Source organism: Protopterus annectens, chromosome 11.part0 (assembly GCF_019279795.1).
Source record: "Protopterus annectens isolate FY-2018-M chromosome 11.part0, PAN1.0, whole genome shotgun sequence".
Lineage (NCBI taxonomy): Eukaryota > Metazoa > Chordata > Ceratodontiformes > Protopteridae > Protopterus > Protopterus annectens.
The window spans coordinates 1,308,174,767-1,308,186,812 of record NC_056745.1 but is presented as its reverse complement, the minus strand read 5'-3'; the positions used below and the strand labels follow the sequence as shown (position 1 = coordinate 1,308,186,812).

General features: G+C 34.7%; 1 long non-coding RNA gene across 1 annotated transcript in view; it reads left to right on the top strand.

Annotated features, from left to right (window-relative positions):
- LOC122814870 overlaps nt 1-6,966 on the top strand; it is a 7,527-nt gene extending 561 nt beyond the window's left edge. Inside the window, exon 2 of the long non-coding RNA XR_006366918.1 lies at nt 5,883-6,966. This is a non-coding gene — a long non-coding RNA (uncharacterized LOC122814870). The remainder of the gene's footprint in view (nt 1-5,882) is intronic.
- Nucleotides 6,967-12,046: the final 5,080 nt, after the last annotated feature.

Here is a 12,046-nt window from a genome sequence, read left to right as displayed (position 1 = left end):
GTAGATTTATTACATATAGAGAAAACAAAACATGTATCTGTAGATTTATTACTTATAGAGAAAACAAAACGTGTATCTGTAGATTTATTACATATAGAAAAAACAAAACGTGTATCTGTAGATTTATTACATATAGAGAAAACAAAACGTGTATCTGTAGATTTATTACATATAGAGAAAACAAAACGTGTATCTGTAGATGTATTACATATAGAGAAACAAAGCGTGTATCTGTAGATTTATTACATATAGAGAAAACAAAACGTGTATCTGTAGATTTATTACATATAGAGAAAACAAAACGTGTATCTGTAGATTTATTACATATAGAGAAAACAAAACGTGTATCTGTAGATGTATTACATATAGAGAAAACAAAACGTGTATCTGTAGATTTATTACTTATAGAGAAAACAAAACGTGTATCTGTAGATTTATTACATATAGAGAAAACAAAACGTGTATCTGTAGATTTATTACATATAGAAAAAACTAAACGTGTATCTGTAGATTTATTACATATAGAGAAAACAAAATGTGTATCTGTAGATTTATTACTTATAGAGAAAACAAAACGTGTATCTGTAGATTTATTACATATAGAGAAAACAAAACGTGTATCTGTAGATTTATTACATATAGAGAAAACAAAACATGTATCTGTAGATTTATTACTTATAGAGAAAACAAAATGTGTATCTGTAGATTTATTACATATAGAGAAAACAAAACGTGTATCTGTAGATTTATTACATATAGAGAAAACAAAACGTGTATCTGTAGATTTATTACATATAGAGAAAACAAAACGTGTACCTGTAGATGTATTACATATAGAGAAAACAAAACGTGTATCTGCCCCCCTTTGCCAGCGCTTCTCCTAGTCATCATCATCTACAGTATATGCGTATGCCTACAGCTTTACTTCAACTTTGGGTCCCTGGAATTACCCCCCCCCCTGGATCTGGGACTGGGAAAGCCTTATAATTATCTTTCATCTGGGGGTCTATCTTTGCCTCATACGTTGCTTTGGCAGATTTGACCATCTCTCTAATTTGTTTGTTTAGACAGGTGAGTGTCTTTTTACACTGTTTCATCTGTTTCTTCTTGGCTTTGGAGAGGATTTTTTTTTCCTTTTGTTGAATAACCTATTTATGTTAGAGGTCCACTGGAGTGGTTTATTTTTGCCAGTAATCATAGGTTTGGCTCAGACAGGTACTGGCTCCTCTATGCAGCTATGAATGTGGTTGTACAGTGCTTTTTTGTACAGTGCAGAGTAGACCTCCAAGTTTTAGGGGCTTGAAAGTTTAATAAGCTGTCACGTATTTTGAGGTAATTGACCTTAGCAAAGTTCTTAACAGGTATGGAGTTTGATGGGGGTTTTAGGCTAGTTTTAATACTAAAGGTGATCAGTTTATTGTTAGAGATTACCAGGGAGGAGTTAATTCATGGGAAGGAGCAGCATCTCCCCATGTTCATGAGTACTAGGTCTATGATATCTAGGATATCTGTAGCTCTAGTTGGGGAGCTAACTGGCTGCTCCAGGATCTTTGTGTTGACAGTGTTGAAAAACTTCTGAGCAAGTGAATTATGGATTGTATAAGTCTACCAGTTTATGGAGGGGTAGTTGAAGTCACCCATAAGTATGGTGTTTGTCTGAATGTTAAGAGGTTCCAGTAGATCTAGGTAGGAGGTGTGGTTTTCCAGACTTATGTTAGGCGATCTGTAGCTAGCAAGGATATGATAAGGGTGTAGCACCTATGGTTAGTTGGGCATGGAACAGCTCCAGCAAATCATTTTGTTGGACCAGTCTAGGAGTGTACTTGCCATTTATGAACACTGAGACACCTCCTCTCTTTGCTTTATCCTGAACTGAGGGGGATTAAAATGTATACAAGACATTGTAACCTTTGATAGCTGGGGTGCTTTCCATGGTTCTGAAACACGTTTCCATGACTGCACATATGCCTATATTCTTCAGGGTGAGGAGTGCCTCCAAGGATTGCAGGTTCTTATTTAAACTCCTAGCACTGAGCAGCAGTAACTTTAGGTAGTTTGGATTGATTTTTCCTTTTTTGTAGGGTTAACAACTTAGCACATTCTAAAAAAGGCACTATGGGGATAGATAAAGTTTTTGCCACTATCTGGAAACCAAATGGTGACAATTGCAAACCATCTCTGGCAAAGTATAGTGGCTTGTTAATCATGTTTCCCCAGCCTGACAGATATTGGATCCCCCTGCTGTGAAAACTAAGCCAATTGTTGAAGTCCATCATTTTTTTGCTGGTTCTGTAGAAACATCATTGGTGAACATAGGATGCTACTCAAGGCTAGATTCATACCCATCTGGGACCTGGGACACATATTCAGGGAGCTCCATCATGTATCTCTTCATGTAGTGCAGTGAGGTACGTCTGAAGTTGTCTGTACACATATGGACTATGAATGTGTCATGCTTGATTTTCACATATCAGTACCTGTGTTGTCATGACATCACATTCCCATACCCGTTCCTGTGTTGTCATGACATCCGCTATGTCCCTACTTTTTCCTTCCTTTGTAAATCATAGATGGATACAGCCACCATTGGTGCAATCATTAGAGTTTTACACTATGTATTCTTTGGATATGTATGCTAATGTAAAAGCTTTACAAGTAGCAACTTTCCAAGGTTTTAAGGGCCAAATGTACCACCCATCTATGATTTAGTTCTGTCTTGTGCTACAAGGTTGAACGGTATATTTAGTGTTCTCTTCCCTCTCCCTCGTAGGTCATGAAATGTTTCAAGCATGGAATAATGCCTGAGTTCCTCTATATACATTTAAAAAAGCCCTTACTGCACTAACTTCTCAGCTCAGTGGATTAGTGCTGAGATTTTCTGGGCAAGATTACAGGGTCTGACTCCCTTTTAGTGCTTTCCAAGTATGCTACTTAATAGTATCCCTTATATCTAGTGGTTCTATATGTCACCTTTTTACTTTTTATTTTTTTAATGCATGCCTTAAAAGCACTTTATATGCAATATCCCTGGGGGCTAGTGTTCCACCTGACCCAATAATGCAGGCTTTGCTCATTACTTTAGGGGTGTGTGGATGCATCACAGGCAGCACAACCCCCGCCCCCATACACACACTCACACTTCAACATACACGCATGTGTGCGCGCACAACACACACACACACACACACACACACACACACACACACACACACGCACGTGTGCGTTCACCCACACACACACACACACTCACACACACACAAACATACACACACACAGCTCCCTCCTCACCAAATCCCACTCATAAACACACACAGCCATTCACCTTTAAAAATACACACACACATCTAAAATTAATCGCACTCAATAAAATGAATGAAGAGAAGAAATTTTAACTAAGAAATGAACTTCGTGACAATAACAGCGTTCAAAAAATAGTAAATCACACCAACAACTCTTGAAGTACTTTAGCACTTTCATCTTATTTTTATCAAGACGTCTTCAGAAAGACATGTTTCATAATGTTATGGAAACATCAGAGGAGTTAAGTGATGAGAAGACTAATGAACTGCACAGGAGTTAATGTGAACGGTAATAAAGGCAGGAAGTAGATGTTCAGCCAGAACATACATGTTATCATTCATTGTGTTTCTAGAAAATACATATTGATATCCATTCTGTTTCCAGAACATAGATATTAACATCCATTGTGTTTCCAGAACATGCATATTAACACCCATTGTGTTTCCAGAACATGTATATTAACATCCATTGTGTTTCCAGAACATATATATTAACATCCATCGTGTTTCCAGAACATGCATATTAACATCTGTGTTTCCAGAACAAACATGTTAACATCCATTGTGTTTCCAGAACATGCATATTAACATCCATCGTGTTTCCAGAACATATATATTAACATCCATTGTGTTTCCAGAACATGTATATTAACATCCACTGTGTTTCCAGAACAAACATGTTAACATCCATTGTGTTTCCAGAACATACATGTTAACATCCATCGTGTTTCCAGAACATACATATTAACATCCATTGTGTTTCCAGAACATGCATATTAACATCCATTGTGCTTCCAGGACATACATGTTGACGCCCATTGTGTTTCCAGACCATATATATTAACATCCATCGTGTTTCCAAAACATGCATATTAACATCTGTGTTTCCAGAACATACATGTTAACATCCATTGTGTTTCCAGAACATACATGTTAACATCCATTGTGTTTCCAGAACATACATATTAACATCCATCATGTTTCCAGAACATATATATTAACATCCATCGTGTTTCATATTAACATCCATTGTGTTTCCAGAACATACATGTTAACATCCATTGTGTTTCCAGAACATACATATTAACATCCATCATGTTTCCAGAACATATATATTAACATCCATCGTGTTTCATATTAACATCCATTGTGTTTCCAGAACATACATGTTAACATCCATTGTGTTTCCAGAACATATGTAGTAATATCCATTGTGTTTCCAGAACATACATGTTAATATTAATTGTGTTTCCAGAACATACATGTTAACATCCATTGTGTTTCCAGAACATACATATTAACATCCATCATGTTTCCAGAACATATATATTAACATCCATCGTGTTTCATATTAACATCCATTGTGTTTCCAGAACAAACATGTTAACATCCATTGTGTTTCCAGAACATATGTAGTAATATCCATTGTGTTTCCAGAACATACATGTTAATATTGTGTTTCCAGAACATACATGTTAACATCCATCGTGTTTCCAGAACATACATATTAACATCCATTGTGTTTCCAGAACATGCATATTAACATCCATTATGTTTCCAGGACATACATGTTGACATCCATTGTGTTTCCAGAACATATATATTAACATCCATCATATTTCCAGAACATGCATATTAACATTTGTGTTTCCAGAACATACATGTTAACATCCATTGTGTTTCCAGAACATACTTTAACATCCACTGTGTTTCCAGAACATACATATTAACATCCATTGTGTTTCCAGAACATACATATTAACATCCATTGTGTTTCCAGAACATATGTTAACATCCACTGTGTTTCCAGAATATACCTATTAACATCCATCGTGTTTCCAGAACATACATTTTAACATCCATTGTGTTTCCAGAACATGCATATTAACATCCATCATATTTCCAGAACATACATGTTAACATCCATTGTGTTTCCAGAACATACATGCTAACATCCATCGTGTTTCCAGAACATACATATTAACATCCATTGTGTTTCCAGAACATACATATTAACATCCATCGTGTTTCCAGAGCATATATATTAACATCTATCGTGTTTTCAGAACATGCATATTAACATCTGTGTTTCCAGAACATACATGTTAACATCCATCGGGTTTCCAGAACATACATAGTAACATCCATTGTGTTTCCAGAACATACATGTTAACATCCATTGTGTTTCCAGAACATGCATATTGACATCCATTGTGTTTCTGGAACATACATATTAACATCCATTGTGTTTCCAGAACATGCATATTGACATCCATTGTTTTTCTGGAACATACATATTAACATCCATCGGGTTTCCAGAACATACATAGTAACATCCATTGTGTTTCCAGAACATACATGTTAACATCCATTGTGTTTTCAGAACATACATGTTAACACCCATTGTGTTTCTAGAACATACATGTTAACACCCATTGTGTTTCTAGAACATACATATTGACATTCATTGTGTTTCTAGAACATACATATCAGCATCCATTGTGTTTCCAGAACATACATATTGACATCCATTGTGTTTCTAGAACATACATATTAACATCCATTGTGTTTTCCTTCACTTAGAATAATCCTGAGGAACTGAGCTATGCAACACTGGAGCTGAAGAAGGCCAGAACCAAACCACGTAGGAAAAATGAAAAGCAGGAAAAAACTGTTCTATATTCTGACATTAGAACAGTAAGACAATGAACTGTGTATCTGTATCTTCAATATTTTCTAAACCCATGAATTATTCATGCTGCTGCCTGCAAAATGACTGGTAATATACAGATTCCCTGGGTTATTTTCCCTCCTAACAGACACCGAATGAAACAAAACCTACTTAACACAACCTAAATAAATACTCTTGTTTTAGCATCATTAGGTTCTTAGCATCTTTCACATGTGAATTAATAAAATACTGCATACAAAACAAGCTGTTATTGTTGATTTTATGGCCAGTAATCTTGTGGTCCTCGTGATCATCTGCTTAGTATTTTTCCTGTGTTCCTACAACATGCTAGTCGCTGTTTCTTCATCCAGACTGTGATCTGTTTTTATAATAAAATACTGCATTGTATTGATTCTACATAAAAGGTTGGTGTTTGATGATTTAATTTGTATTGATATTTAGTTTTGGTTTTAGTGCATGTGAGTAAACTTTGTTAACCTTGTATATACATTATTTTCATTTACATAGAGTGCATTTTACATGTTTCTGCTTTACTGCATGGATTGCACATCTGTACTGTTTTTAATTCTATTTAATGTATTTTTTTTGTGTTGTGATACTGAACCTTTTCTCTGCCATGATCTCATCAGGATCTACACCATAAACAAAGCATATTGAAATAATGCACATGGTAATGAAGTATTTGTGCAACAATTAAAGCAATTATTCTGGAAAAATGTATTAGAGTGTTTAGTTCATTAAACTTGCATTGAAATGAATAATGCTTTTTGATAGAATTAGGACCTCTGTACAGGTTACGAAATGTTGAAATATTTTTGTTTGCAGTTTGATTGTGATGTCTTTGAATTATTTAACTGTTTTGTATACTCATGTGATTCTAGCTCTATAAACAGGAGTAATGCATGTTGAGGACATATAAATAAATTCTGCCTGTATGTCTGTATCTACCACAATTAATAAATACAAATAAATGCATTAAACAGCTGTCTGTCATCTATCTGTTGGAATCTATTGTCATTACATGTATGAGTTATGTATTGCACTTTCTGTTAAATGTAAATTATCACTGCCTTCTTGATGTACATACTTTTACTTCGACTTTTCAGCCTTGATTACTGCTTCTGACAACTGCCTATTTAAGCTAAAACAGATGCATGGTTATTTTGATCTGTGACCCTTAAATGAGTTTATATGATTTATATAAATTAAATATGGATCCCCAGCTCCAACTTTGAATTGCAACTTGTAATTTATATAACAAGAGCACTGAACTTCAATGAACTATAAGAAACACTTTGGAATTGTTTTTCTATAGTCATTGTATGAGACAAGATGACTGTGGATAAACAATGAGAAAAAAGACAAGGCAAAGATATTAAAATAAAGTAATTATGATGTGGACTTAATCTGTCAAGGAAGAAATGTACATTACATTGAAACTTTTATTGTTCATGAGTCTGAGAAGTTCAGCTAAAATTTGGAAATGGAAGAAATTTTATAAAAATGGACACTGAACCATTGAAATTTGTTAGTTTGGCATCAGTCCCTATCTGAGTTATTCTCTTTCAGATTTTAATAACAGTGTGGGATTGCTTTAATCCTTGAACTATACAGAATTGTAAAATGTTTCTTGTTTTTTGAAGTTCCAACTTGATTAATCTCATATTAAATCACATTTAACCTCTAAAGCTGTATATTTCCTTAAATACAGACCTATTGCATAACTGAACAGACACAGACTACTAACAGTGTTTCTGAAGTATAGTAAAGTAAAAACAAAATAAAAACTCCAGCAAAGCTAGAATTTCCACTGAGTGACCTCCCAAACCTCTTGTATCAGAGGCACGTGGGATATATGCAAACGATTCTTATGAACATCAGGTGTTTCAACTCATTGGCAATTCTGAATGCCAATGACTTGTTTTATCATTTTAATAGATAACTTCAGGACAATAAAACCAACCCCCATTAGCTGTAGATATGCATATGCTGGTCTTGTTATGACCTTATTACACAGCACAAGCAAACCATTTGACTAAATATTAGAAACACAGGGCTGTTATACCCAGCTGATATCCATTATCATTAGGGTCATTGAAAAAATATCCCAAACAGCAATTTAAAACAATGAATGAGAAGATCACTGAAAAACCAATCAGTAAAAACAAAATGAAAACTCCAGCAAAGCTAGAACTTCTGCGGAGTGACCTCGCAAACCTGTATCAGAGGCACATGGGATATATGCAAATGATCTTTATAAGCATCAAGTGTTTCAACTCATTGGCGATTATGAATACCCATGTCTTGTTTCATTGTTGTAACGGACAATTTCAGGCCAACAAAACCAAACACGACTATCTGTGAATATACATATTTCTGCCTTGTTTTGACCTCATCAACACAGCACAAACAGAGTGTTTGACTAAGCATTAGAAACACAGGGCTGTTATACCCAACTGATGTCCCATTATCATTAGGGTCACTGGAAAAATATCCCAAACAAATTAAAACAAGAGAAGGTCACTGAAAAACTTATCAGTATAAACAAAATGAAAACTCCAGCAAAGCTAGTATTTCCACTGAGTGACCTCCCAAACCTCTTGTATCAGAAGCACATGGGCTATATGCAGATGATCCTTATGAACATCAGGTGTTTCAGCTCATTAATGATTCTGAATGCCCATGACTTGTTTCATTGTTTTAATGGACAATTTCAGGCCAATAAAGCCAAACCCCACTAGCTGTGGATATGCATATTTAGGCCTTGTTATGATCTTGTAAATACAGCACAAGCAGATGTCCATTATAGTTTCATAGATCAGTACTAAGCTAACTGCCTTTGTGAGCCATTTTAAGCCTAGCCAATTATCCCTTGTGAGACTCAAACCCTGCACCTTGTGTTTGTAAGGCAAACACCTTAACCATTAGACCACCTTACCAACCCTAATCATCATTAGGGTCACTGGAAAAATATCCCAAACAACAAATTATAACAATGAGTGAGAAGGTCTCTGAAAAACCAATCAGTAAAAACAAAATGAAAACTCCACCAAAGCTAGAACTTTCACTGAGTGACCTCCCAAACCTCTTGGATCAGAGGCACATGGGATATACGCAAATGACCCTCATGAACATCAGGTATTCCAACTCATTGGCAAATTCTGAATAGCCGTGACTTATTTCATCATTTTAATAGACAATTTCAGGCCAATAAAACCAATCCCCACTAGCTGCAAACATGCATATTTCAGCCCTGCTATGACCTTGTCAGCACAGCACAAGCAGAATGTTTAACTAAGCATTAGAAACACAGGCTGCTATACCCAACTGATGTCCATTATCATTAGGGTCACTGCAAAAATAAACTAAACAACAAATTAAACCGAGTGAGAAGGTCACTGAAAAACCAATCAGTAAAAACAAAATGAAAAATCCAGCAAAGCTAGAACTTTCACTGAGTGACCTCCCAAACCTCTTGTATCAGAGACACATGGGATATATGCAAATGATCCTTATGAACATCAGGTGTTTCAGCTCATTGGCAATTCTGAAAGCCTGAAATTCTGAAAATGGCTTGCTTTGCTATTTTAATAGACAATTTTAGGCAAATAAAGCCAAATCCCACTATCAGCATATATACATATTTCAGCCATGTTATGACCTCATCAGCACAAGCAGAATGACTAGTTAAGCATTGGGAACACATGGCTGTTATACCCAGCTGGTGTCCATTATCATTAGGATTACTGCAAAAATACCCCAAACAATTAAAACAATGAATGAGAAAGTCACTGAAAAACCAATCAGTAAAAACAAAATAAAAACTCCAGGAAAACTAGAATTTCCACTCAATGACCTACGAAACTTTTTGTATCAGTGGCACATGGGATATATGCAAATGATCCTTATGAACATTAGGTGTTTCAGCTTACTAGCAATCCTGAATGTCCATGACTTGTTTTGTCATTTTAATGGACAATTTCAGGTTAATAAAGCCAAACCCCCCTAAATGCAAATATGCATATATTTGCCTTGTCATAACCTTGTCAGCACAGTACAAGAAGAGAGTGTTTTACTAAGAATTAGAATCACAGAGCTGTTATACCCAGCTGATGTCCATTATCATTAGGGCCACTGCAAAAACATTGCTGGAAATATACATATTTTTGCCTTATTATAAACTTGGGAGGTCATTCAGTGAAAATTCTAGCTTTGTTGGAGTTTTCATTTTGTTTTTACTGATTGGTTTTTCAGTAATCTTCTCACTTATTGTTTTAATTTTTGTTTGGGATAATTTTAATGATAATGGATGTCAGCTGGGTATAACAGCTCTGTGTTTCCAATACTTAGTCAAGCACTCTGCTTGTGCTGTGCTGATGAGGTCACAACAATGCCAAAATGTGCATATCCGCAGCTGGTCGGGTTTGGCTTTATTGGCCTGAAATTGTCCATTAAAATGACGAAAGACATCATGTGCATTCAGAATCGCCAATGAGTTGAAACACCTGATGTTCATGATAATCATTTGCTTTATCCCATGTGCCTCTGATATAAGAGGTTTGGGAGGTCAGTCAGCAGAAGTGCTAGCTTCACAGAAGTTTTCATTTTGTTTTTACTGATTGGTTTTTCAGTGATCTTCTCACTTATTGTTTTAATTTGAAGTATAGTAAAGTGGAACTGAACTTTGGAACATTTCTAAATGATCTGTGCTTTTGCACATGAGAGACATAGCAAAACTGTTATCAAACTTAGAATCATATTGTAAAGAATAAATCTAAAAACCTTCACTTACTACAGTGTTTAATTATTGCTTCTTCTGCTTATTTAAATTGCATATTATTAATTTTATGACAACCTTGTATACTTCCTGATACTTTAAAACCATTTCTGATGGATGTGGTAATAACATAATCTGTGTGTTCTGATTTTAATCTTGTAAGGATGCAGTGTATGAAGAAGGATTCATATAGTCCAGTCTGACAACCAGCTGATAATAAATAAGTAAACAAGTATATGGGAAAATAAATAAATGTATATTTAACATGTTAGTATACTAAGTATTGTATTGTTTTGACTTTAGCTATGCATTTTTATGAAAGAGTTGTAATAAGTCATTGCATTTTAATCTGCAAAATGGGTTAGGTAAACAGAAAAGAAAACAAACATTAATAATATTAGTTTCCATCATTGTTATCATACAGTATATATATATATATATATATATATATATATATATATATATATATATATATATATATATATGTTTTCTTTTAAGTAAATTTCGCTCAATTCAAAAATTGCATAAATTGTTCAGTCTCTGCCTTGTCTTAAACATCAGTCATCCTCCTGAATATTATTTTGCCTATATTGTTCTCACAAAATCCATTTATTTTGTAAAATGTGCGCCTTCCCTTTTCTCAAGATCCATTATCTAGTCACTTTATCTCATTTGCAATATCCTAAACTTTTTTCTGAACAACTAAATTACTTATGTAGTTTTCATCAGACATCTTTGTCTTTCTCACGTTATTTCCCTACACTAACATGTGACATCTCTTTACTTTTGTTACCTTTTACACTTTGTGCTCTGTCCCTTCACTATTTCTCTATGTTCTTTTTCTTCCCCCCTTACTGTAATCGTCCCTTCCAATTGTCCCTTATATTGTGTACCTTATTGTTGTTACTGTTATGCATTCATTGCTATCTTCACACATTTTGTTGATATTCATAACACTACTTGTTAACTCACTTGTCTGTTGTCATTTATGTTTGTCTGAACTGAGACTGAAATAGGGTCTACTTGATCATTGCTCTACCCCGGATACCAAACTGAATGAATGAACGAATAAATCTAAATAAATAAAAATGTAAATGTTCATTTGTTCAAAATCTTAAATCTCCGAAAGTTCTTCACCAATTGCTTTGAAATTTTCACACAATGTTGCATTCGAATATGTGCGTTTTTATATACCTACTATTATATAGATGTCACACGTTGCATTCAAATACACGCGTGTTTTTTATATACCTACTATGGATTCTATATATTTGTATA